Source organism: Oncorhynchus clarkii, chromosome 29 (assembly GCF_045791955.1).
Source record: "Oncorhynchus clarkii lewisi isolate Uvic-CL-2024 chromosome 29, UVic_Ocla_1.0, whole genome shotgun sequence".
Lineage (NCBI taxonomy): Eukaryota > Metazoa > Chordata > Actinopteri > Salmoniformes > Salmonidae > Oncorhynchus > Oncorhynchus clarkii.
The window spans coordinates 514,365-540,372 of NC_092175.1; the positions used below are offsets into that span (position 1 = coordinate 514,365).

General features: G+C 46.2%; 3 non-coding genes across 3 annotated transcripts; all 3 read left to right on the top strand.

Moving 5' to 3' along the window:
• Positions 1 to 19,050: 19,050 nt before the first annotated feature.
• Positions 19,051 to 19,122, top strand: trnaa-ugc (transfer RNA alanine (anticodon UGC)). Its single transcript has one exon. It is a non-coding gene; the product is annotated as a tRNA-Ala (tRNA).
• A 142-nt stretch (positions 19,123 to 19,264) lies between these two features.
• On the top strand, positions 19,265 to 19,336 carry trnat-ugu (transfer RNA threonine (anticodon UGU)). Its single transcript has one exon. It is a non-coding gene; the product is annotated as a tRNA-Thr (tRNA).
• A 6,492-nt stretch (positions 19,337 to 25,828) lies between these two features.
• LOC139388832 (5S ribosomal RNA) lies at positions 25,829 to 25,947 on the top strand. The gene has a single exon (XR_011629357.1). It is a non-coding gene; the product is annotated as a 5S ribosomal RNA (ribosomal RNA).
• Positions 25,948 to 26,008: the final 61 nt, after the last annotated feature.

Sequence of the window (26,008 nt, forward strand, 5' to 3'; positions counted from 1 at the left end):
ATTTTCATTTTACTCATGTTGTAATAACATATTAAAACATGTAATGACGCATTCACGGACTGTTGTTAAACACACTGATAACCCATGAATATACACTGCTCCAAACCCTTTGGGATGGGCTACAAAGACAAAGAACTCTGTCAAGAACCAATGGGATACTGACAACAGGCTGGAGAGGACTGTCTATCACCTACGAACAACCAACCAGGAGCCAGGACTACTAGAATCTACCTACGTCATTTCAATGTATAAATGTACTGCCCAAATATGTGTTACGCCCTCTTTTTCCGAAACCTCCCTAAGAGTGGACGATAAGAGCCGTGCTGCACGTTTGCCAAATATTACTATGCTAGATTAAAGTGCCTCAAATATACCGTATCCGCCTTGTCCAGAGTCTCATCTTGGTCTTGTTTCTCCTATAATTAATTCATTAACAAAATGGTAGCAGAGGATGGTTGAAATCCATGAATTCGGTCCATAGATTTGATGAGAGAAAAGACAAGTTGACGACAGATTCTAGAAGGACGGGCGACCTGTCTACAGGAGCCATCGGGGATTCAACTCGCCTCAGGAAACTGACCAAAGAGCTCGACATTATAAGGTAAGCAGAACCAGTTTAATCGAATTCTGCATATTATAGTATAATCAATATCCAAATTATGGTCAGAAGTACTGAGTGCGTGAGTATGAATTGCCGTTAAATTTATGAAAATTGTTCCGATAACCAAAGGCATTTGCATAATGATATCTGTGTAAATATATTGTTCAAATCTGATTCAAATAGTCCTGCAACAATAATAAAATTACTGGGTGTCGTGGTGAGGAATTGGAGGACAGAATGTGATATGATGTGATATATTGTTTAAAATTTAATCCAAATAGGCTGGACAGTAGTGGATATGTAAATCGACTAGGTGTTACGGTGAAGGATTTGATAACAGAATTTGATGGAATGTGATGCACTGTTTTAATCGGGTCCAAATAGGCTGGCAATTTTCGATTTGGCAATCGTTTAGGTGTTACGGTGAGGGATTCGATAACTCAGTGAAATGAAATATGAATGAGATGATGAAATGTTTTGTTAATTGATCGAGACGTATATTTAAGACTGTAACTAGTGGAGTAGCATCCCACTAGGAGCAACAGTTAACAAGCTAAATAATTGGACTAGGAGTGAAGGAATTAAACCTGATCTCTCCAGATTAATGTCACTGATTCACCGTTCCATGAGACCGAGGGATACTGACCACCGGCTCTAAATTTGACCGCCGAGTCAAAAGTTTGGGCGGGGCTGTGCGGCCGCCGTGCCGTGTAACGAATTGGTTTCTGTTCTCTTTGTGCTGTTGGGGTTGCCTAGAATTATTTTGCCAAATATTATAGAAGGCATCTGAATGCATTGACATTGACCCAAAAGTAGGCGTTTGGGACACTAACATTTCGCCAGGCAGTAGAAATGTGTGAACCTGTAAAATTACTCCAGTAAAATACCCTAGACGCATGATTATCTCGCGAATATCCCTTTTCGATATTATAGTCCAGTAATTTTACAAAGCTCTGTGTGCACGAGGGTGAATCACGAGAGATAAGTCTGTGTGGGCACCAGGGATACATCGCTGGTTTCGACCAAGTGACGGGCTAAGTGCACATAGTTGCTGAGGGCCATAGCGCAATGTCGTGTTAGCACGTTTAATTGTTTTATTTTATTTTATATTATTATTTTTATTTTTATTTTTTATTTAAAAAAAAAAAAAAAATTTTTTTTATTATTGTTAATTTTTTAATTGTTTTACATTATTTTTATCGGACCCAGACACAGTGAATCGACAATATGGCTTCAACTACCGTTCCAAACTCAAATTCAATGAATATTTAGATCAGAAAATACAGGAAAGGGCGGGAGGAAAACAGGAATATAAAACAATAAAGAAGATATGGGGGGAAATTAGGCTAAGATGGACCCAGGCAGGTTACATTAGTGGAGTTGCCCCATCCAGGGAACAACTCAGCACTATGGAAAGAGAATTAGAGGAGGCAGTCAGGCACGGGAGAGAGAGTGAGGAAAAAAAAAATAGCAGCCATTTTCTCAAGAAGGAAGGAACGAAGGAGAGAGAGAGAGCGGAGGCGGAGCTGAGAATAGGGACATGGGCAATAGAGGAGACAAAAAGGACACGCCCACAAAAGAAACCTGATATGATGGGGGTGCTGGCTGGGGCCTCAGATGACGTCAGAGAAGGCACAAACAACGACCACAACACACCACCGCCCACCGTGACCACCCCATCGGCCCCGCTCTCTCTATACCCGCCACTGCCACAGGAAGAGAAGATTGAAGTGCCACCTCCCTATTCACAAAATCCATTTGCATACAACCCATTTAAAACCCACACCACACCAGCAGCAATACAGGCCCCGGTCTTCATGGTGCAGGGAGGACAGCTAAAAGGGAACATGACTGTGGGGATTCAAGAAGGCCACCTCGTCTGTGAAGAAAGGCCCGATTGCTCAAGCCCCACAGCACTACAAGGCCCAGGTGGGTCCCTGCTGAACCACCCACAAGGAAGGGAAGGTGAATCACAAACGGGCCTCCTAAAGAGAGAAGGCCACGATCTTATTCAGTTCTCCTCCACTCCGAACACAGAGTGGTACGGACGCAGAGGTAAAGAAGATGATCAAGGGTCGTGGGTGTCACAAGGAAAATGTTCCGTCAGGGCTTCATCAAGAGAACACCCCAGTAAAGACGATGAAAGCGAAAATAAATCTGGACTGGATGAGGAGGAAATGGATCGGGACACCCGGAACTCACTAGCCAAAGCCAGAACTATGATAGATGAAGCGAAACAAGGAGGGGGCACATTCCATGTGGAAGGGGTGATGCTAGGAAAAGTGACGGACCTGATCGAACCTGTCAGACAGTCCGTAAGGCTCTCAGAACTAAGAAGCAGGGGAGTCTCATCCAGAGCGGACTGGGATCCCCTACATGGAGAGACTGAAAGGACAGGTTTCCAAATGCCGTTAAGGCCCACTCCTGGTGGAGAATACGAAGAGTACCAACCCTGGAAAATGACAGACCTCACCACTTTAATGGAACAGTTGCCCAGTCTGCATGGGGGTGCCTCTGTATGGCTCCTCCAACTACAGACTCTTACCTCTGGCCTACGCCTCTGTCTGGGAGACATGAAGGCCCTGTTGGCCAGAGCTACAGACCATACTACCATGATGGCTCTCATAAGAGACGCAGATCTGGCCACGGGCCCAGCTGCACTAGGTCTAGAACGATTCCGAACTCAGTTATGGGCTGAGTTGAGAAGAGCATACCCTACCGAACGAAACCACTCAACCCTGTCATCGTTCACCATCAATCCAGGGGAACAACCAGCAGCCTACCTGGATAGAGCAAAGACAACATGGAGAACCGTTCATGAAGACCCATATGATCACACTGCTACCACACTCAGCATGTGGAAGGAAATGGTGGTGAACGGAACCCAGAATGAAGTCTGTATAAAACTAAGGGGCACAGTGGGGCTGATGGCGCTACCGTTAGCTCAGTTTAACTCCCATGTGCATCACCACATCACCCAATTTAACAAGGAAAAGGGTGGAGCGGATACACAAGTTCAGTCCCTACAGGTACAACTTCTGAAACTTCAGATAAAAGAAGCCCAAAAGGGGGAGAAACCCAAGAAACAGATGATGTCGGAGGAACCTCCTGATATCACACAAATCATTGAGAAAACTGTTTCCCAAATGATACAGAAACAACACCCCCCCACACAGGGAATTTCCCTGCCTCTTCAACACCGGGAGACGCCCCATCTCATGGCGCCACCTCCACACTATCTACCACCTACACAAGGCTATCAGTTGCCGGGGGGACAGCAACTACGTCACACTGCACCATGGGCGAGCTGTTATAACTGTAAGCAGGGTGGACATATGGCTCGACAATGCCCATATCCAATGACAGCGGCCCAAAACCACTGGATGGCAAACAGGGGAAGAGGATACTCACCAAGAGGAAGAGGAGTCCGCCCAATGATGTATCAACCACGTGTTCCCCTTCAACCTGCATACAACCACCCTACTCCAGACCCAAATCAGCAACCACCACCTCCGTTCCAGGGCATGTCGCACGACTATGCCCCTTGGTCCTGAAGATGCCCACCACCACCGGACGGGAGGGAGGGTCAGGTTTTTCCCCTTCACACAGAACCCACCGTGATGTGTGAGGTGGAAGGAGTGACCCACGAATTCCTGGTAGATACTGGATGTACGTACTATAAGAACCCGTCAACCACTCTCTTCGGAATCAATACAGGTGGTGGGGGTATCTGGGGCACCCGAAGCACAAAACAAAACCGTTCCGTTGCTCTTTACATGGGGCCAATCAAACCTGAGGCATCAGTTCCTATACTGTCCAAATTGCCCAATCAACCTCCTTGGGAGAGATCTCTTGTGCAAGCTGAAATGTTCCATCTATCTGACTGAGAAGGGGGTAGAGGTTTCTATTGATCCCATTACCTCCACTCCTGCTCGTCCTGTCAGGATGTTAATGTTACCCCTCATCCCATCCCCTGTTCTGTCGGCAACACAAGAAATCTATTGGCTGAAATGTGTGGACACAGGCCCAGGGACTCCAGCAATCCAATTTCACTTCAACCAACTGAAACAACAGATCTATGCACTGCATCCATACAAGACCCCACAGGCTGAGATTCACTGCACACTCAATGTAACGGATGATCAACCCATACACAGACGACTGGGATGAAAACATGATGCACCTCACTCCATCCATCAGATGTTGCACCATCGTCTGCGGTCAGGAAGGAGTCGCAGCACCAGTCATATTATCACCTTATCTGAAATCATGGTTCCTTCTAGGGGAGGAGTCAGCACCCCATGTCACACTAGCTGTGGGTAATGGTTTCGAGGCCAGAAGCTTGGGCCAAATGATCAGGCGAGCATCAAAACTGGAGTGGGAACCAACCCAAACACCGGGGATACACAAAGCCATCACGGAGGAAATGTGGAGGTTTATGACAGTTGATGCTGAAGAACACTGCCTACCGGAAAGACTGACCCTGCCTAGACACCATGGCAAGCCATACACAGACCACCCGTCTACTGAAGCATTGCTCTCTACCATAGATGAAAAGATATGGACTCACACCCCTTTCGATGTTGGTAAGCTACAAGTGGCCCCAGTCTCCATTACACTATTGGATCCAAACCAGATACCAATATACCGAACTCAGTATCGTCTAAAGCCTGAACAAACCAATGGGATCATGCCAACCATTTATGGGCTGTTAGGGGCTCAGGTGATTTATCGAACTGTCTCCCCATGGAACACACCCATTCTACCAGTACTGAAGGCAGGGGGAGAAACATACCGGATGGTACAAGACTTCCGAGCAGTGAATGACGTCACTGCACCTATAGACCTGCCTGTCCCTGACCCTCACATCACTTTGAGCAACTTGTCACCGAGACACCAGTATTTCACGGTCGTGGACTTGGCTAATGCATTTTTCAGCATTCCTTTGGATGAAGCATCCCAACCACTTTTTGCATTCACCTATGAAGGACAGCAATTTACTTACTCCGTCTTGCCAATGGGGTACAGATGCTCCCCTGGGATTTTTAACCATATCCTCAAGACTCACCTGGCTGAGCTGAAAATTCCAGAGGGGGTGATTCTGATCCAGTATGTAGACGACCTGTTGTTGGGGGCTCCCACTTCGGATCTCTGTCTACAGATGACAAAATCGTTACTAGACTTCCTTGCAGTCAAGGGATACAAGGTAAAGAAGAGTAAGGTCCAGTCCTGTCGCAGAACTGTCCTTTTTTTAGGCAGAGAAATCTCTGGGGAAGGTGCAGGGCTCTCCAAAAGCCACAGAGACTCGATACTCCATCATCCACGCCCCATCACAGTGTCAGGAATGTTGTCATTCCTTGGGCTGACTGGTTACAGCCGCACACACATCCCTGACTTCACTGGCAGAACTGAGCCCTTGAGGGAAATGGTGCGTGAGGCGGGGTCGAGAAACCTACACTCACCACTGGTATGGACTCCTGAAGCATCATTGGCGTTTTCACTCTTGAAGACGGATCTCTCAGTGGCCGCAGCTTTAACCGCACCTGACTACAAAAACAAATTCCATCTGGATGTTTCGGAAAAGGAAGGATTTACGTCATCCATCCTTTTTCAGAAACAAAAGGGGGAGAGGAGAGTGCTGATGTATCACTCCTCGAAACTGGACCACATTGAAGTAGGACAAACCACATGTTCTAGGTATATGGCTGCAGTGGCAAAAGCCATTGAAAAAACCGCCCACCTGGTAATGTGTCATCCGTTGGAAATCCACACCCACCACGGAATTGCGGCATATCTGATGAGCAAAGAATTCACATTCAGCGCCGAAAGAAAAACGAAAATTCAGAACAAATGCACACAATCACACATCACATTTGTCAACACTGAAAAAAACATGGCTGACGCGCTCAACGCGGAAGAAGGACTGCCACATTCCTGAGCGGAACGAGCTGCACAAGAATTAAAACTGAGACCTGACCTGGGGAATGAACCACTCTGTAACCCCGACCTATGGTTGTACACAGACGGATGCTGTTACAGAGGAGAAGATGGAAATATAGCAGCATATGCAGTGGTGCAGCAGCTGCCGGATGGATCACACGTGACCCTGGAGTCGGCGATCATTCCGCAACCTGCATCAGCTCAATTGGCTGAAATCATAGGCTTGACACAAGCATTGAAAGGAGCTGAAGGAAAAATTTTAAATATTTACACCGACTCGGCATATGCCCATGGAGCAGTTCATACGGATGGACCACAATGGGTGAGGCGCAACTTCACCACCACAGGGAACCTTCCAATTAAACACAAGACACAGATGGAGAAACTGATTACATCCGTTTCCCTACCCAAAAAGGTGGCCATCATGAAGTGTAAAGGACATCAACAACTGAAAAATAGAGTCAGCGAGGGGAATGATGCAGCTGACAAAGCAGCCAAGAAAGCTGGTGGATACACTCCAAGACAAATGGTGCTGCAGACCCAACCACCCCAGACTGAACTAACAGAACAACACATACAAGAACTCCAGATCTCGGCAGGACCATATGAACATTCAGTTTGGGGACAAAAGGGGGCTACCAAAGGACAGGATGGATTGTGGAGATGCCATGACGGCAGATTGGTAGCTCCCGCAAATCTATGCCCAGAACTACTACGGGAAGCTCATGGGCCCACCCACGAAGGCAAACTAAGGACTTTACAGAAGGTGTCTCACATCTGGTGGCACCCTCACATGAAAGATATGACAGACTTATTTTGTGACGAGTGCAGCATTTGTGGTAGCTACAATCCTAAGAAACCATACCAAACTCCAATGGGCTCATACCCAGTACCTAATGCATGTTTTCAGGACATTAGCATAGATTACACAGACATGGGGGCGGATAATGTGGTCAATGGGAAACGATATCTATTAGTGATGGTGGATAGGTTTTCCAAATGGGTAGAGGCAATCCCAACGGCAAGAGAGGATGCGAGGTCAGTCATTAAATGGCTACAAACTGAACTCATACCCAGGTATGGGGTTCCGCGTCAAATCCGTTCCGACAATGGTTCCCACTTCAACAATCAGCACCTGCGAAAGGTGGAGGAGCGATTTGGCATCACACACAAATTTGGGTCTGTCTATCGGCCACAGTCCCAAGGTCTCGTGGAACGCGGGAATCAAACGCTTAAGTCCAAAATAGCTAAGGTATGTGCCGGGTCGAAGTTGAAGTGGGTCGAAGCCCTGCCCCTGGCGTTGATGGCCATGAGAGCCTCACCAGGGTCAGGCACCCATCTCTCTCCTCATGAGATAATGACTGGTAGAGTCATGCCTGGCCCACCAAGGGAGGGAGGTCATATGCCCGCTCTTGATGTGCAACAAATTTCTATGTCTAACTATGTAAGAGAACTGACGAAACTTTCTGCAGCTCTCTCTGCCCAGGTTCGAAAGGTCCAGGAGGGAGAAGCTATCAGTTGCCGGGGGGACAGCAACTACGTCACACTGCACCATGGGCGAGCTGTTATAACTGTAAGCAGGGTGGACATATGGCTCGACAATGCCCATATCCAATGACAGCGGCCCAAAACCACTGGATGGCAAACAGGGGAAGAGGATACTCACCAAGAGGAAGAGGAGTCCGCCCAATGATGTATCAACCACGTGTTCCCCTTCAACCTGCATACAACCACCCTACTCCAGACCCAAATCAGCAACCACCACCTCCGTTCCAGGGCATGTCGCACGACTATGCCCCTTGGTCCTGAAGATGCCCACCACCACCGGACGGGAGGGAGGGTCAGGTTTTTCCCCTTCACACAGAACCCACCGTGATGTGTGAGGTGGAAGGAGTGACCCACGAATTCCTGGTAGATACTGGATGTACGTACTATAAGAACCCGTCAACCACTCTCTTCGGAATCAATACAGGTGGTGGGGGTATCTGGGGCACCCGAAGCACAAAACAAAACCGTTCCGTTGCTCTTTACATGGGGCCAATCAAACCTGAGGCATCAGTTCCTATACTGTCCAAATTGCCCAATCAACCTCCTTGGGAGAGATCTCTTGTGCAAGCTGAAATGTTCCATCTATCTGACTGAGAAGGGGGTAGAGGTTTCTATTGATCCCATTACCTCCACTCCTGCTCGTCCTGTCAGGATGTTAATGTTACCCCTCATCCCATCCCCTGTTCTGTCGGCAACACAAGAAATCTATTGGCTGAAATGTGTGGACACAGGCCCAGGGACTCCAGCAATCCAATTTCACTTCAACCAACTGAAACAACAGATCTATGCACTGCATCCATACAAGACCCCACAGGCTGAGATTCACTGCACACTCAATGTAACGGATGATCAACCCATACACAGACGACTGGGATGAAAACATGATGCACCTCACTCCATCCATCAGATGTTGCACCATCGTCTGCGGTCAGGAAGGAGTCGCAGCACCAGTCATATTATCACCTTATCTGAAATCATGGTTCCTTCTAGGGGAGGAGTCAGCACCCCATGTCACACTAGCTGTGGGTAATGGTTTCGAGGCCAGAAGCTTGGGCCAAATGATCAGGCGAGCATCAAAACTGGAGTGGGAACCAACCCAAACACCGGGGATACACAAAGCCATCACGGAGGAAATGTGGAGGTTTATGACAGTTGATGCTGAAGAACACTGCCTACCGGAAAGACTGACCCTGCCTAGACACCATGGCAAGCCATACACAGACCACCCGTCTACTGAAGCATTGCTCTCTACCATAGATGAAAAGATATGGACTCACACCCCTTTCGATGTTGGTAAGCTACAAGTGGCCCCAGTCTCCATTACACTATTGGATCCAAACCAGATACCAATATACCGAACTCAGTATCGTCTAAAGCCTGAACAAACCAATGGGATCATGCCAACCATTTATGGGCTGTTAGGGGCTCAGGTGATTTATCGAACTGTCTCCCCATGGAACACACCCATTCTACCAGTACTGAAGGCAGGGGGAGAAACATACCGGATGGTACAAGACTTCCGAGCAGTGAATGACGTCACTGCACCTATAGACCTGCCTGTCCCTGACCCTCACATCACTTTGAGCAACTTGTCACCGAGACACCAGTATTTCACGGTCGTGGACTTGGCTAATGCATTTTTCAGCATTCCTTTGGATGAAGCATCCCAACCACTTTTTGCATTCACCTATGAAGGACAGCAATTTACTTACTCCGTCTTGCCAATGGGGTACAGATGCTCCCCTGGGATTTTTAACCATATCCTCAAGACTCACCTGGCTGAGCTGAAAATTCCAGAGGGGGTGATTCTGATCCAGTATGTAGACGACCTGTTGTTGGGGGCTCCCACTTCGGATCTCTGTCTACAGATGACAAAATCGTTACTAGACTTCCTTGCAGTCAAGGGATACAAGGTAAAGAAGAGTAAGGTCCAGTCCTGTCGCAGAACTGTCCTTTTTTTAGGCAGAGAAATCTCTGGGGAAGGTGCAGGGCTCTCCAAAAGCCACAGAGACTCGATACTCCATCATCCACGCCCCATCACAGTGTCAGGAATGTTGTCATTCCTTGGGCTGACTGGTTACAGCCGCACACACATCCCTGACTTCACTGGCAGAACTGAGCCCTTGAGGGAAATGGTGCGTGAGGCGGGGTCGAGAAACCTACACTCACCACTGGTATGGACTCCTGAAGCATCATTGGCGTTTTCACTCTTGAAGACGGATCTCTCAGTGGCCGCAGCTTTAACCGCACCTGACTACAAAAACAAATTCCATCTGGATGTTTCGGAAAAGGAAGGATTTACGTCATCCATCCTTTTTCAGAAACAAAAGGGGGAGAGGAGAGTGCTGATGTATCACTCCTCGAAACTGGACCACATTGAAGTAGGACAAACCACATGTTCTAGGTATATGGCTGCAGTGGCAAAAGCCATTGAAAAAACCGCCCACCTGGTAATGTGTCATTAAGGCCCACTCCTGGTGGAGAATACGAAGAGTACCAACCCTGGAAAATGACAGACCTCACCACTTTAATGGAACAGTTGCCCAGTCTGCATGGGGGTGCCTCTGTATGGCTCCTCCAACTACAGACTCTTACCTCTGGCCTACGCCTCTGTCTGGGAGACATGAAGGCCCTGTTGGCCAGAGCTACAGACCATACTACCATGATGGCTCTCATAAGAGACGCAGATCTGGCCACGGGCCCAGCTGCACTAGGTCTAGAACGATTCCGAACTCAGTTATGGGCTGAGTTGAGAAGAGCATACCCTACCGAACGAAACCACTCAACCCTGTCATCGTTCACCATCAATCCAGGGGAACAACCAGCAGCCTACCTGGATAGAGCAAAGACAACATGGAGAACCGTTCATGAAGACCCATATGATCACACTGCTACCACACTCAGCATGTGGAAGGAAATGGTGGTGAACGGAACCCAGAATGAAGTCTGTATAAAACTAAGGGGCACAGTGGGGCTGATGGCGCTACCGTTAGCTCAGTTTAACTCCCATGTGCATCACCACATCACCCAATTTAACAAGGAAAAGGGTGGAGCGGATACACAAGTTCAGTCCCTACAGGTACAACTTCTGAAACTTCAGATAAAAGAAGCCCAAAAGGGGGAGAAACCCAAGAAACAGATGATGTCGGAGGAACCTCCTGATATCACACAAATCATTGAGAAAACTGTTTCCCAAATGATACAGAAACAACACCCCCCCACACAGGGAATTTCCCTGCCTCTTCAACACCGGGAGACGCCCCATCTCATGGCGCCACCTCCACACTATCTACCACCTACACAAGGCTATCAGTTGCCGGGGGGACAGCAACTACGTCACACTGCACCATGGGCGAGCTGTTATAACTGTAAGCAGGGTGGACATATGGCTCGACAATGCCCATATCCAATGACAGCGGCCCAAAACCACTGGATGGCAAACAGGGGAAGAGGATACTCACCAAGAGGAAGAGGAGTCCGCCCAATGATGTATCAACCACGTGTTCCCCTTCAACCTGCATACAACCACCCTACTCCAGACCCAAATCAGCAACCACCACCTCCGTTCCAGGGCATGTCGCACGACTATGCCCCTTGGTCCTGAAGATGCCCACCACCACCGGACGGGAGGGAGGGTCAGGTTTTTCCCCTTCACACAGAACCCACCGTGATGTGTGAGGTGGAAGGAGTGACCCACGAATTCCTGGTAGATACTGGATGTACGTACTATAAGAACCCGTCAACCACTCTCTTCGGAATCAATACAGGTGGTGGGGGTATCTGGGGCACCCGAAGCACAAAACAAAACCGTTCCGTTGCTCTTTACATGGGGCCAATCAAACCTGAGGCATCAGTTCCTATACTGTCCAAATTGCCCAATCAACCTCCTTGGGAGAGATCTCTTGTGCAAGCTGAAATGTTCCATCTATCTGACTGAGAAGGGGGTAGAGGTTTCTATTGATCCCATTACCTCCACTCCTGCTCGTCCTGTCAGGATGTTAATGTTACCCCTCATCCCATCCCCTGTTCTGTCGGCAACACAAGAAATCTATTGGCTGAAATGTGTGGACACAGGCCCAGGGACTCCAGCAATCCAATTTCACTTCAACCAACTGAAACAACAGATCTATGCACTGCATCCATACAAGACCCCACAGGCTGAGATTCACTGCACACTCAATGTAACGGATGATCAACCCATACACAGACGACTGGGATGAAAACATGATGCACCTCACTCCATCCATCAGATGTTGCACCATCGTCTGCGGTCAGGAAGGAGTCGCAGCACCAGTCATATTATCACCTTATCTGAAATCATGGTTCCTTCTAGGGGAGGAGTCAGCACCCCATGTCACACTAGCTGTGGGTAATGGTTTCGAGGCCAGAAGCTTGGGCCAAATGATCAGGCGAGCATCAAAACTGGAGTGGGAACCAACCCAAACACCGGGGATACACAAAGCCATCACGGAGGAAATGTGGAGGTTTATGACAGTTGATGCTGAAGAACACTGCCTACCGGAAAGACTGACCCTGCCTAGACACCATGGCAAGCCATACACAGACCACCCGTCTACTGAAGCATTGCTCTCTACCATAGATGAAAAGATATGGACTCACACCCCTTTCGATGTTGGTAAGCTACAAGTGGCCCCAGTCTCCATTACACTATTGGATCCAAACCAGATACCAATATACCGAACTCAGTATCGTCTAAAGCCTGAACAAACCAATGGGATCATGCCAACCATTTATGGGCTGTTAGGGGCTCAGGTGATTTATCGAACTGTCTCCCCATGGAACACACCCATTCTACCAGTACTGAAGGCAGGGGGAGAAACATACCGGATGGTACAAGACTTCCGAGCAGTGAATGACGTCACTGCACCTATAGACCTGCCTGTCCCTGACCCTCACATCACTTTGAGCAACTTGTCACCGAGACACCAGTATTTCACGGTCGTGGACTTGGCTAATGCATTTTTCAGCATTCCTTTGGATGAAGCATCCCAACCACTTTTTGCATTCACCTATGAAGGACAGCAATTTACTTACTCCGTCTTGCCAATGGGGTACAGATGCTCCCCTGGGATTTTTAACCATATCCTCAAGACTCACCTGGCTGAGCTGAAAATTCCAGAGGGGGTGATTCTGATCCAGTATGTAGACGACCTGTTGTTGGGGGCTCCCACTTCGGATCTCTGTCTACAGATGACAAAATCGTTACTAGACTTCCTTGCAGTCAAGGGATACAAGGTAAAGAAGAGTAAGGTCCAGTCCTGTCGCAGAACTGTCCTTTTTTTAGGCAGAGAAATCTCTGGGGAAGGTGCAGGGCTCTCCAAAAGCCACAGAGACTCGATACTCCATCATCCACGCCCCATCACAGTGTCAGGAATGTTGTCATTCCTTGGGCTGACTGGTTACAGCCGCACACACATCCCTGACTTCACTGGCAGAACTGAGCCCTTGAGGGAAATGGTGCGTGAGGCGGGGTCGAGAAACCTACACTCACCACTGGTATGGACTCCTGAAGCATCATTGGCGTTTTCACTCTTGAAGACGGATCTCTCAGTGGCCGCAGCTTTAACCGCACCTGACTACAAAAACAAATTCCATCTGGATGTTTCGGAAAAGGAAGGATTTACGTCATCCATCCTTTTTCAGAAACAAAAGGGGGAGAGGAGAGTGCTGATGTATCACTCCTCGAAACTGGACCACATTGAAGTAGGACAAACCACATGTTCTAGGTATATGGCTGCAGTGGCAAAAGCCATTGAAAAAACCGCCCACCTGGTAATGTGTCATCCGTTGGAAATCCACACCCACCACGGAATTGCGGCATATCTGATGAGCAAAGAATTCACATTCAGCGCCGAAAGAAAAACGAAAATTCAGAACAAATGCACACAATCACACATCACATTTGTCAACACTGAAAAAAACATGGCTGACGCGCTCAACGCGGAAGAAGGACTGCCACATTCCTGAGCGGAACGAGCTGCACAAGAATTAAAACTGAGACCTGACCTGGGGAATGAACCACTCTGTAACCCCGACCTATGGTTGTACACAGACGGATGCTGTTACAGAGGAGAAGATGGAAATATAGCAGCATATGCAGTGGTGCAGCAGCTGCCGGATGGATCACACGTGACCCTGGAGTCGGCGATCATTCCGCAACCTGCATCAGCTCAATTGGCTGAAATCATAGGCTTGACACAAGCATTGAAAGGAGCTGAAGGAAAAATTTTAAATATTTACACCGACTCGGCATATGCCCATGGAGCAGTTCATACGGATGGACCACAATGGGTGAGGCGCAACTTCACCACCACAGGGAACCTTCCAATTAAACACAAGACACAGATGGAGAAACTGATTACATCCGTTTCCCTACCCAAAAAGGTGGCCATCATGAAGTGTAAAGGACATCAACAACTGAAAAATAGAGTCAGCGAGGGGAATGATGCAGCTGACAAAGCAGCCAAGAAAGCTGGTGGATACACTCCAAGACAAATGGTGCTGCAGACCCAACCACCCCAGACTGAACTAACAGAACAACACATACAAGAACTCCAGATCTCGGCAGGACCATATGAACATTCAGTTTGGGGACAAAAGGGGGCTACCAAAGGACAGGATGGATTGTGGAGATGCCATGACGGCAGATTGGTAGCTCCCGCAAATCTATGCCCAGAACTACTACGGGAAGCTCATGGGCCCACCCACGAAGGCAAACTAAGGACTTTACAGAAGGTGTCTCACATCTGGTGGCACCCTCACATGAAAGATATGACAGACTTATTTTGTGACGAGTGCAGCATTTGTGGTAGCTACAATCCTAAGAAACCATACCAAACTCCAATGGGCTCATACCCAGTACCTAATGCATGTTTTCAGGACATTAGCATAGATTACACAGACATGGGGGCGGATAATGTGGTCAATGGGAAACGATATCTATTAGTGATGGTGGATAGGTTTTCCAAATGGGTAGAGGCAATCCCAACGGCAAGAGAGGATGCGAGGTCAGTCATTAAATGGCTACAAACTGAACTCATACCCAGGTATGGGGTTCCGCGTCAAATCCGTTCCGACAATGGTTCCCACTTCAACAATCAGCACCTGCGAAAGGTGGAGGAGCGATTTGGCATCACACACAAATTTGGGTCTGTCTATCGGCCACAGTCCCAAGGTCTCGTGGAACGCGGGAATCAAACGCTTAAGTCCAAAATAGCTAAGGTATGTGCCGGGTCGAAGTTGAAGTGGGTCGAAGCCCTGCCCCTGGCGTTGATGGCCATGAGAGCCTCACCAGGGTCAGGCACCCATCTCTCTCCTCATGAGATAATGACTGGTAGAGTCATGCCTGGCCCACCAAGGGAGGGAGGTCATATGCCCGCTCTTGATGTGCAACAAATTTCTATGTCTAACTATGTAAGAGAACTGACGAAACTTTCTGCAGCTCTCTCTGCCCAGGTTCGAAAGGTCCAGGAGGGAGAACTGCCGGAGGAACCAGTGCCACTGAAGGTAAAGGTTGGAGACTGGGTAAGGGTGAAGGTCCACAAGAGAAAGTGGCTGGAACCCAGGTGGACTGGTCCGTACGAAGTGAAGGAGGTTACTTCACACTCAGTCCAGGTCAAAGGTAAATTGGGCGCACCTTGGCACCACCTCACACATTGTACACCAGCTCCAACCCCTTCCCGCACACTGACGGAAGTCAGAACCGACCTAAGTGGTCTACATTCGGCCCCAAATCTTGCACCTCCTTAGTCAGGGAAAATGGGAGGTTCAGCCCCATATTCACTGACTAAGTCACACCGTACTCCTTGGGAGCGGTTGGGGATCTCCGGACCCCTGTTTGTTATTTTTCTTCTCATGGGAGGAGTCACTGTATGTACACTCACATGGCTTATAAACCAACAGATGCACCCACTACAGACTCACACACTGAATTCTACTCTGCCAGATGAAACTAACTCTCTCTCTTTTCCCTCTTATCTACCACAAGACCATACCGTTTCTAGGCGTGAGGTGGGGGTCACTAAGTGCACCCCCCAGGAGTTGAAGAGCACCACCCTGTGTTTGCCTTTCAATGCCACCACCACTGTTTACCTGCCTTGGGGCCTTTTGGGTCATGCGAAAAATTGTTTGGGGCTACCTGCCTGGACCTATTCCAGTTTTAACTGGTATATAACCAAAGGGGGATATGGTGAGTGGTCTTGGAAAAACTTGGTGGCAGAAACGGGGCATGACTGGTCCAGCTATTCCAAGGGACGGGTTGTTCTTGCCTGGCGCAAACGGCTTACATTTTCACGCACTGGTTTTCAACTAAAGCTGATTGTACGACCTGGAACCACTATGGGGTGTCAGGTTTTTACGTTGGCCCCATATGTAGATACCGACAGGGCTGAAGTCCATTTCACACTATATATCTGTGTTACGCCAGAACCACAGCCTACTTCTGTGACGGTGCGTGACGATATGGCAAAGCCACATACCCTGCCCCAGCACAGGGATGGGTGGGGTTCTGCTGTTTTAGTGGTCACCACCCCTACCCCGGATGAGAACATTCGGGTTGCTACAGGTATCTCAGGTTTGTCTAACAATTGGCTATTATTGACCGAACAAGCAGCCAATACAACCCCCACTAGTTGTGTAGTTTGCATGGGTGCCCGACCATTGCTCCGCATTGTCCCGGCTACTGTCGAGATCGGATGTTTAATGCCCCTTATGGACCAAGACAATCCGACTGGTAATTGTTTCTTGTGGGATGCAGTTTACCCTGTTGTCTCCGCTACGGACAGGGCACCAGTATTTTCCTCTGATGTTGCCAGGGCCGAATTCTCCTGTATTAACATGACAGGGGGTATACTACAGTTAGGTTTGCTCCCTGTTGGTTGGTGTACAAATACTATCGTAGTAGTTGGAGTTTTTAAGCCAGTGATCAGGGCTGACATCTGGTGGTGGTGTGGGGGACCTCGGCTTTTTGACAGACCTCCCAATAAGGCTACGGGTACTTGTGCGCTTGTAACACTTCTACTGCCTATCTCTGTTTACCCTATAGGTGTGGGTGATTTGGTGACCCGGATACAGGCTGTGGACCCACAGTTTCTGCCTACCAGAACCAAGCGGGAAGCAGCCCTGACTGTTGGGGATCCCACATATATTGATGCTATAGGTGTTCCTAGGGGGGTCCCTGATGATTACAAGCTGGTGGACCAGGTCGCCGCAGGTTTTGAATCATCTCTCTGCTGGTGGTGCACTGTGAATAAAAATGTTGACCGCATTAACTATATACATTTCAATGTCCAAAAATTAGGGAACTGGACTCAACAAGGTTTTGAGGCCGTACATGGTCAACTGGCGGCTACCTCCCTTATGGCTTTTCAAAATCGCATTGCCGTTGACATGTTGCTGGCTGAGAAGGGTGGTATATGTTTTATGTTTGGGGAGCAATGTTGCACATTTATCCCCAATAATACAGCCTCTGATGGCAGTCTCACTGTTGCGTTAGAAGGACTACGTACCCTGAATGGTAAAATGAAATCCCACTCTGGGGTTGATACCAGCACGTGGGACTCCTGGATGGATGCATTTGGTAAATATAAGGTCCTGGTCTCTTCTATTCTGGTCTCTATCTCTGTGTTTGTTGCAATACTAACCCTCTGTGGCTGTTGTTGCATCCCATGTGCCCGCTCCCTGCTTTCTCGAGTCATTACTTCTGCTATTGCACCAAATAATGACCCTGCACTGATGTTCCCCCTCATACAACAGGAGGATCCTCTGGTGGAGTTTGAAACATGCACATATGAGTAATTTTCACGTCTCTTTGGAGACGTGAAGAGGGGGACTACAAATTTCCTAAAATGTCCTATTCTATTTTTCTTACATTTAGTTTTTGTCACGTCTAGTAGACGTGAAGAGGGGGTGTTGTAATAACATATTAAAACATGTAATGACGCATTCACGGACTGTTGTTAAACACACTGATAACCCATGAATATACACTGCTCCAAACCCTTTGGGATGGGCTACAAAGACAAAGAACTCTGTCAAGAACCAATGGGATACTGACAACAGGCTGGAGAGGACTGTCTATCACCTACGAACAACCAACCAGGAGCCAGGACTACTAGAATCTACCTACGTCATTTCAATGTATAAATGTACTGCCCAAATATGTGTTACGCCCTCTTTTTCCGAAACCTCCCTAAGAGTGGACGATAAGAGCCGTGCTGCACGTTTGCCAAATATTACTATGCTAGATTAAAGTGCCTCAAATATACCGTATCCGCCTTGTCCAGAGTCTCATCTTGGTCTTGTTTCTCCTATAATTAATTCATTAACACTCACCTTTTGTCTCTTCCACAATGTTATTCCTCACTCCTACAGTGTCCATCACAATTACATGCACATTGACAATTATGCAAATTAGGTGATGACATCATTTAGCAACTTTTAGGACAGCCAATAGCTACTTTCCTTACTGAGGTGTTGGCAACACTGCTAACTTTAAACATCGGCAATCTGAGCAGCTAACTGATCGCTGCAGCTGTACAAAGCCCATCTGTAAATAGCCCACCCAATCTACCTACCTCATCCCCATATTGTTTTAATATACTTTCTGCTCTTTGCACACCAGTATTTCTACTTGCACATCATCATCTGCTCATCTATCACTCCCGTGTTAATTTGCTAAATTGTAAATACTTCGCTACTATGGCCTATTTATTGCCTTACCTCCATTTGCACGCACTGTATATAGACTTTCTTCTATTGTGTTATTGACTGTACGCTTGTTTATTCCATCTGTAACTCTGTGTTGTTGTTTGTGTTGCGCTGCTTTGCTTTATCTTGGCCAGGTCGCAGTTGAATATGAAAACTTGTTCTCAACTAGCTTACCTGGTTAATTATAGGTGAAATTAAAAAATAAAAAAAAAACATTTTTTCTTTCCCAGAAAGGGGATGTAGCTCAGTGGTAGAGCGCATGCTTTGCATGTATGAGGTCCTGGGTTCAATCCCCAGCTTCTCCATTAAAATTTTTGCAATGGCCCATCTCCTACTTTCCAGAATGTTAAAATTCTCACAGGAAACAGAGATGTTATTTGTGTGCCAAATTCACATTACACAACTACTACTTTCCAGAATGTTGATAAATATCTTGCAGCATAGAGTGGCATGGTGGCCAAGTGGTAAGGTGTCGGTCTTGTAAACAGAAGATCATGGGTTCAAATCCCATCTGTGCCTTACTGAAAGATAGCTGGGACCATGGGAAGGTTCTTTCACTGGAGGACTTTGAAGAAAATAAAGTTTTCTCAAAATGGCAACCCCGCTATTATATAGTAAGGGGATGTGCCTCTACGGTAGAGCTAATACTTGAAATGCATGCGCTCTGAAGTTAATCCCCAAATTCTCTGATGAGTATATTTAGTTGTGAAATTAGCTTTTGCACAATTCTGCTCAACTCGGGAAACTGATCTCTGGTCGACCACAAAATAAGGTAAGCAAAACCTGTTTTATCAAACTTTGCATATTGTCGAATAGTCATACCAAATTACGATCAGTAGTACCGAGTGTGGGTAAGAATTTTTGTGTAAATTTTACATAAATAATGGACTTGAAATTGACAGTGAAGTAAACATATGTGGTAATTAGAATATCCCGATAGTCCGGCTTGAGAACGGTCCGGTGGCAGACACCGGTAAGGGATAAGTAGTAATTAGAATATTCCGATAGTCCGGCTTGAGAACGGTCCGGTGGCAGACACCGGTAAGGGATAAGTAGAAGTAGACCTAAATTAACTTACAACGTAGAATATTCTGATAGTCCGGCTTGCGAACGGTCCGGTGGCAGACACCGGTAAGGGATAAAATAGTCAATATAGAGTGCTACTGATAGTCCGGCTAGTGACCGGTCCGGCTTGAGTCCGGTAAGGTGATCTATAATTGAACATAGACGTGACCAGAGTTGCTACCGATTGTCCGGCTGGTGACCGGTCGGGCGTCTGAAAAAGGACGTGACCAGAGTTGCTACCGATAGTCCGGTTAGTGACCGGTCGGGCGTCTGCAAAAGTAGTATATAGAAACTCCAATTAGGCGTAGTGATAACCAATAGCCAGGCTGTGTCCGGTGAGGTTAAAATCCAATAGCCGGCTGTGTCCGGTGAGGTGTCTACAATAGATTAATGTATGTTGGATTGAAAAGTCTGCTTTGTGTTGTGGCCAGAATTAATGTGATAAATGTACTAATGTGTGATGTCATAGAATAAGATGTTCTAATTGATCAATTTTGTTTAAGACTATGTCCATGTAAGAATATTTGTGTGTTGACTATAGACTAAATGTAAACGGCGTTTCACAAGTCCCTGATATCATTACCAATATTTAAAATTATTGTGGAAAAAGTATTTCCTAAATTCTAAAAAAAAAAATAGATATATATATTATCCAAATTGTTAAAACATTAATGTTGAAGATCATTTCCTTAATTGGGGGCTCGTGTTTAATCATTAAAACATTATTGCCGAAAATTCTGGATATATGACGGAGAGGCTCTGAGTTAAGACAGAGTACGAGTAATAGTGTCTCCTAAGAATACATCACTGGCACGAGCCAGTGACGGGCTAAGTATATCCAGAGAGTGTACAAAATATTTCCAAAAAACACGTAAATATTATTAAACTAAAATGGCGACTCCGCAACCTCCAAAATTAAAATTCAAAGATTTTCTAGATCAACGTATGCAAGATAGGTCAGGAGGAAAGGAACAGTGGAAGTCAATAAAGAAGGTTTGGGAAGAATTGAAGTTGAAGTGGACACAGGCAGGTTATTTAATAGGGGGAACGCCAAATAGGGTCCAGCTTAGCACAATGGAAGGTGAGTTGCGTGAAGCATTACAGGAAGCTAAAGACAGGGAGATAGAACAGAACAAGTTGCATGTATTCAAGAAGGAAGGGACTAAACAGAGAGAGAAAGCAGAAGCTGAATTGAAGATAGGCACTTGGGCTATCGAGGAGACCCGTAGAGCACAACTGAATAAGAAACCAGAAATGATGGGGGTGGTTACTCCCACAGAGGGGGAAGATGAGCTGACGGACCTCCCTAAGGAGATGTCGCCAAATCCCTCTCTGCTGTTTGATGTAAATTACTAAATTTAAACTATTATGATGTGTGAGATTGGAAAATAGTTGAGAAAGTAATATCTCTATTGGCAACTGCAATTTTATTATTGATCGACAATACTTAATGGTGCATTGTGTATGGGATGTACTAGTATGCCTGGCTGGTAGGTGGTAACAGAGAACACTTACTACATGTATGAATGGTGGGTAACGAGTGACCACCAAAGTGCGAATGGAAAGCCATATGATGCGAATGTGATGTACTAGGCAGGGCCAAGTGTGAATGACAGATATTTGAATTGATTACTCGGACTTGAGACCGATTTAGCCTTTGGGAAAGGGTCTCTCTAAGGTCCTAACAAAGCATAGGTGTGTGTGTGAAGTACATCGGGTAGTGAAGTCGGCGCACTGACTACCAAGTTTGAGTGAGGCAGTTTTAGTAAAGGCATAGGTTGTTGACAGTATTGTAATGTACATAAAATATCGTTGAATATAGAAAAGGTGTTGAAAACGCTGAAGTCCACTCTAGAATTGAATGAAGGCAGAGAGGGTAAGGAGTGGAAGAGACGGGGTGAGAAGCTGTACGGAGAATGGACAGAAGGCGGGGCCATTGTGTCTCCCACTGGTCTGCTTGCTGGGGTGCATGAAATACGCTTGATATTCAGTCGGGAACTAATATTGGTATGAATGAGGTGGTACCGGTGAGAATGTTGAAAAAGTCGTTGGCTTGCTGATGGGAGTTATATCATAGAATATTGAGGGGGTGTGCATGACTGTTGGAAAAAGTGTTAAACTCTATTAACGTAAAATTCTGTGTGTAGATTTATATTATGAGGTTTTGAACTATACTAATATTGTAGAATTACATAATCAACATCTGAACATACTTACGTTAAACATTAATTGAGCCACTGAATAATAGATAAGATATACACTAGGGACCGGGCGAAGGGTGTGTTCGATGTAAAACGGGAGTGATGCTCTAACCAAGTGCTGAGAAATAAGGTAGATTTATTTTGTTCTTAATTAATTTACACAAGTACTTCCCGGTTATTATGGGGAACAATGAAAGGCCCGCAGAGTGGATTGCAGGCTGATATTATTTTACGTTAAAGGGACAGTGCACGTTTATCACAATTGTGTGAGTTTATTGGCAGGGTATAAAGCATTTTGGGGAGACAATCCTTTAAAGACTGAATGAGTTACATGAAACATTGAGGAAATTTAAAACAAATTATTTGAAGGTATTATTATAATTATTAGGTTTTGTTTGTAGCTAACGTTTTGGGTTTAAGGGGATTTCCATGTTCCCAGAGACAAGATATCTTAAAGGGGTACACTCACATATGAAATATTATACGTTTTTTATTTTCTGAGTCTTAATTAAATAGGTGAAATCTTTTGATAGAGGAATGTTGTTTAATATAGTAAGAAACACTTCTTTGAAGGGGTGGTATGACTTATGACCTCCATTGTAACTTTCCTTTGTGGTCTGATCAGCCTCATTGGAAAGCCATTTGGATGGAGAATCTAGGGTAATTTGTAATACTGATATTAAGGTAATTTAATACAAAAAGGCAGTGAAATTTACATTATAGTGTCAATATATTTTCTCTGATGAACGTGGTGTGAAAATTTAGCTAGGATAAGTTTTATTTATGGTAGACTCATGTTAAGTATTTGGGACATATTTTGAGCCAACAGGGCAGGGAAGAAATTTAGATATTTGTGTTTGGTTTTAACACCTGTGTATAGGGGGTGCCATTTTTTGAATATTTAATTTGTGGTCATGGGTAATACGGTTTGTTTTTATTTTTTATTTTTAAGGTAAATTAATTATAGTGGGGTTTAATTAACCTATATAAGGACTTTAGAAAGTGCCACCATAGACATGTTTTTCTAAAAAAAAATCCATGAGTTTAGATAAAGCCAAACAGTGAGACATTTAGTTCAAATTTGGAAACATGAGAAAACGAGCTACAGACAGATAAGGGGAAAAGGCAGACAGAAGAGCCCTCCCCTGCACTGCAGAGACCTTGAAGGTTGGAGAGCAGAGAGGAGAAGTTTTAAAAGGGAGCCAGGATGAGCAAAGATAACAGAATGTGTAGATAACAGTTACTGAGTGGAGACAAAAGGGAGAATTGGACATGTGGAAAATGAAAGGGGCGCTCCTACATGATAATGTCAGAACAGAAGGATAATATACTAATCTTACCTAAGTCATTATTTAGAGTAGGTAAGGTTGTTACCTGGGCAGAGCCAGGTATCAAAAGGGGGATGGGTAAATTGTGGTCTAGGATAGGATGGGGCCTATTGGATAAGAAACTAAAGATATAATCAGATAAAACATATGAGAAACTGTTTGTTAACCAAGCCTGTATGTCCAGGATTTTATGCATTACAGGTGAACTACAGGTGAAGTCACTCAATCCAGTCCCAGAGGCTTGTTGGGGGGACCATACAAGGACTCCTGGTGACAGCTAGCTGAAAGAGCTACCCGGATTCATATCGGGGGAGGGTAGGACACTGACACTGTCGAACAATAAACAGTGTTCGAGAGGAGAACTGGAATTAACAGAATTCCGGGGGCCATCTCTCGAATGAAGTAACCCTCCCTGTCCTGTCACCCCTGTTTTTGTTCATAGAAGTGAAGATGTGTCTGGCTCTTGCTAGTGATGTGTTCTCTGGGAGAGGGTGGGGCTTTACAGGAGTGTCAGTGTACCTGTGTAATGGGGGAGGGTGTCCATATGGGGATTACATGATAACCAACTTGGGACAATTCTAGGATTGGAGAAGAGGGTATTCTTATAGCATAGGGGATCCCACAAAGGTGGATAGGTTTTCCATCATATGGGGAAAACCTGGGAGCACTGTTGAACTTTGTAAAGGTGATGAAATCCTACTAACCATCAAAACTATTAAGCTCTCTGATGCAGGCACTTACACCCTCGGACTACAAAGGACCGGGACAGACACGATGGGTGTGTTTTCTATTAGGGAGCTGCCAAAACCAGAGGTCCCAGACGAACCAGGGCCAGACACACTCCTCTACCACCCCTGGACCGAACCTGCCACCTACCACCACTGTGTTAAAAAATCCCATTCAGGTAATTAATGTTAGAGACTACACAGCTATTGATCAATTAGGCACTGAGACTGGTTTTGATGGTAGGGACAATTTGTGGCTGTCTTATATGAGGTACACAGCTAAAACCCTGAGAAGAAAGGACTGCACTATTTGTAGTCATGCTAGACTTGTTCTGGCTACACACCCATTTGCTATAGGAGAAGGAGAGGGGTGGTTGTGTATTCTGAGAGGTTTTTACCAGGTTCAGCCCAATTCAACCCTCTGTTCCTCTTTGAGCCTTGTGTTTCCTACAGTACCTCCTCATCGGGCCCCTTGGGGTGTTAAGGCATATGGGGGCAATTACAGTTGCATCACGGGTACAGGTAGTGGCATGGACTATGGGAGATTGCCTGAAGCTGATTGCAGCAGTAACATAACCATTTATGCCACTTGGCCAGTTACAGGCCTAAACCAAACTAGTGGTCTGGCTGATGTGTAGTGGATATGTGGACCCAAAAGAGTACTGAGACCCATTCTTAGAGGAGACTGGCAAGGTACGTGTGCTCTGACCAGTTTGATAATTCCACTGACCATTGTTGATGTTACTTCTGAACAGCTGTTGGGTTCTGTATCCAGGGGACCTGAAAACATTCCATCCCATGGGAGACATAGATGTAGTGCTCCATGGACAGAGGATGTAGTTGACATACACACTAACCTGTTGGGAGTGCCAGTGGGGGTTCCTCATGAGTTTCAGGCCTTGGGTAGGAATGATGGACTCTGGCACTTACTACCTATTATAGGTCCAGCCATAGTGGATGCTAGCCAGACTGCATGGATCAGTTATATCTACTATAATCAACAGCGTTTTGTGAATTACCCCCGTGATGCACTCACTGGTCTGTCTGAACAGCTCGAGGCCACATCTAGGGTTGCCAGACAGTCTGCAAGATGTTCGGTGAACAATGTTGCACGTATATTCCTAATAACACCACTCCAGATGGTGGTATAGCTAAGGCCTTTAATGGGCTTGGTGCACTATCTGCTGAGATGAGGACCATGGCGGGGGTGGAGGAGTCTGGACTGTTCTTTTGGTTGGGAGCCTGGTTTGGTAAGTACACTGGTATGGTGGTTACTGGATTTCTGACCCTAATTCTTGTATTTTTATTATTGATGTGTTGTGCTGCTTGCATCATAACGTGTTTTAAGAAGTCTGTTACAGATGTGACTCTAACATGTTTAATCCCATTAATGACTACGGATAACCCCAGTTGTAATTGCTCTGCCTGGGATGCTGTCTATCCCATGACTAAATCTACTGCTAGGAAACCATTGTTTTCCAACAAGGTTGCCAGGGCACATTTCACCTGTGTCAAAATGACGGGAGGCGGTACTAATGTGGGACAGGTTCCTGGGAATTGGTGTCTGGATACAATATGTGCCCTCGCTTTGACATAAGTAAGCAAGGTTAGTTTGTATTTCATCCAACAATCTGTGCTACAAATTATGGCTACAGTATATGCAATTTCATCCACTTTTTGAGATTAGCTTTCGCTTACGGCCACACCGGCCTGAGTACGCCTGTTCTCGTCCGATCTCGGAAGCTAAGCAGGGTCGGGCCTGGTTAGTACTTGGATGGGAGACCGCCTGGGAATACCAGGTGCTGTAAGCTTTTTGTCACTGCCTTGTGGAATTTCAACTCTTTGTCCGTTTTTTCCCACAAGGCTGAAATA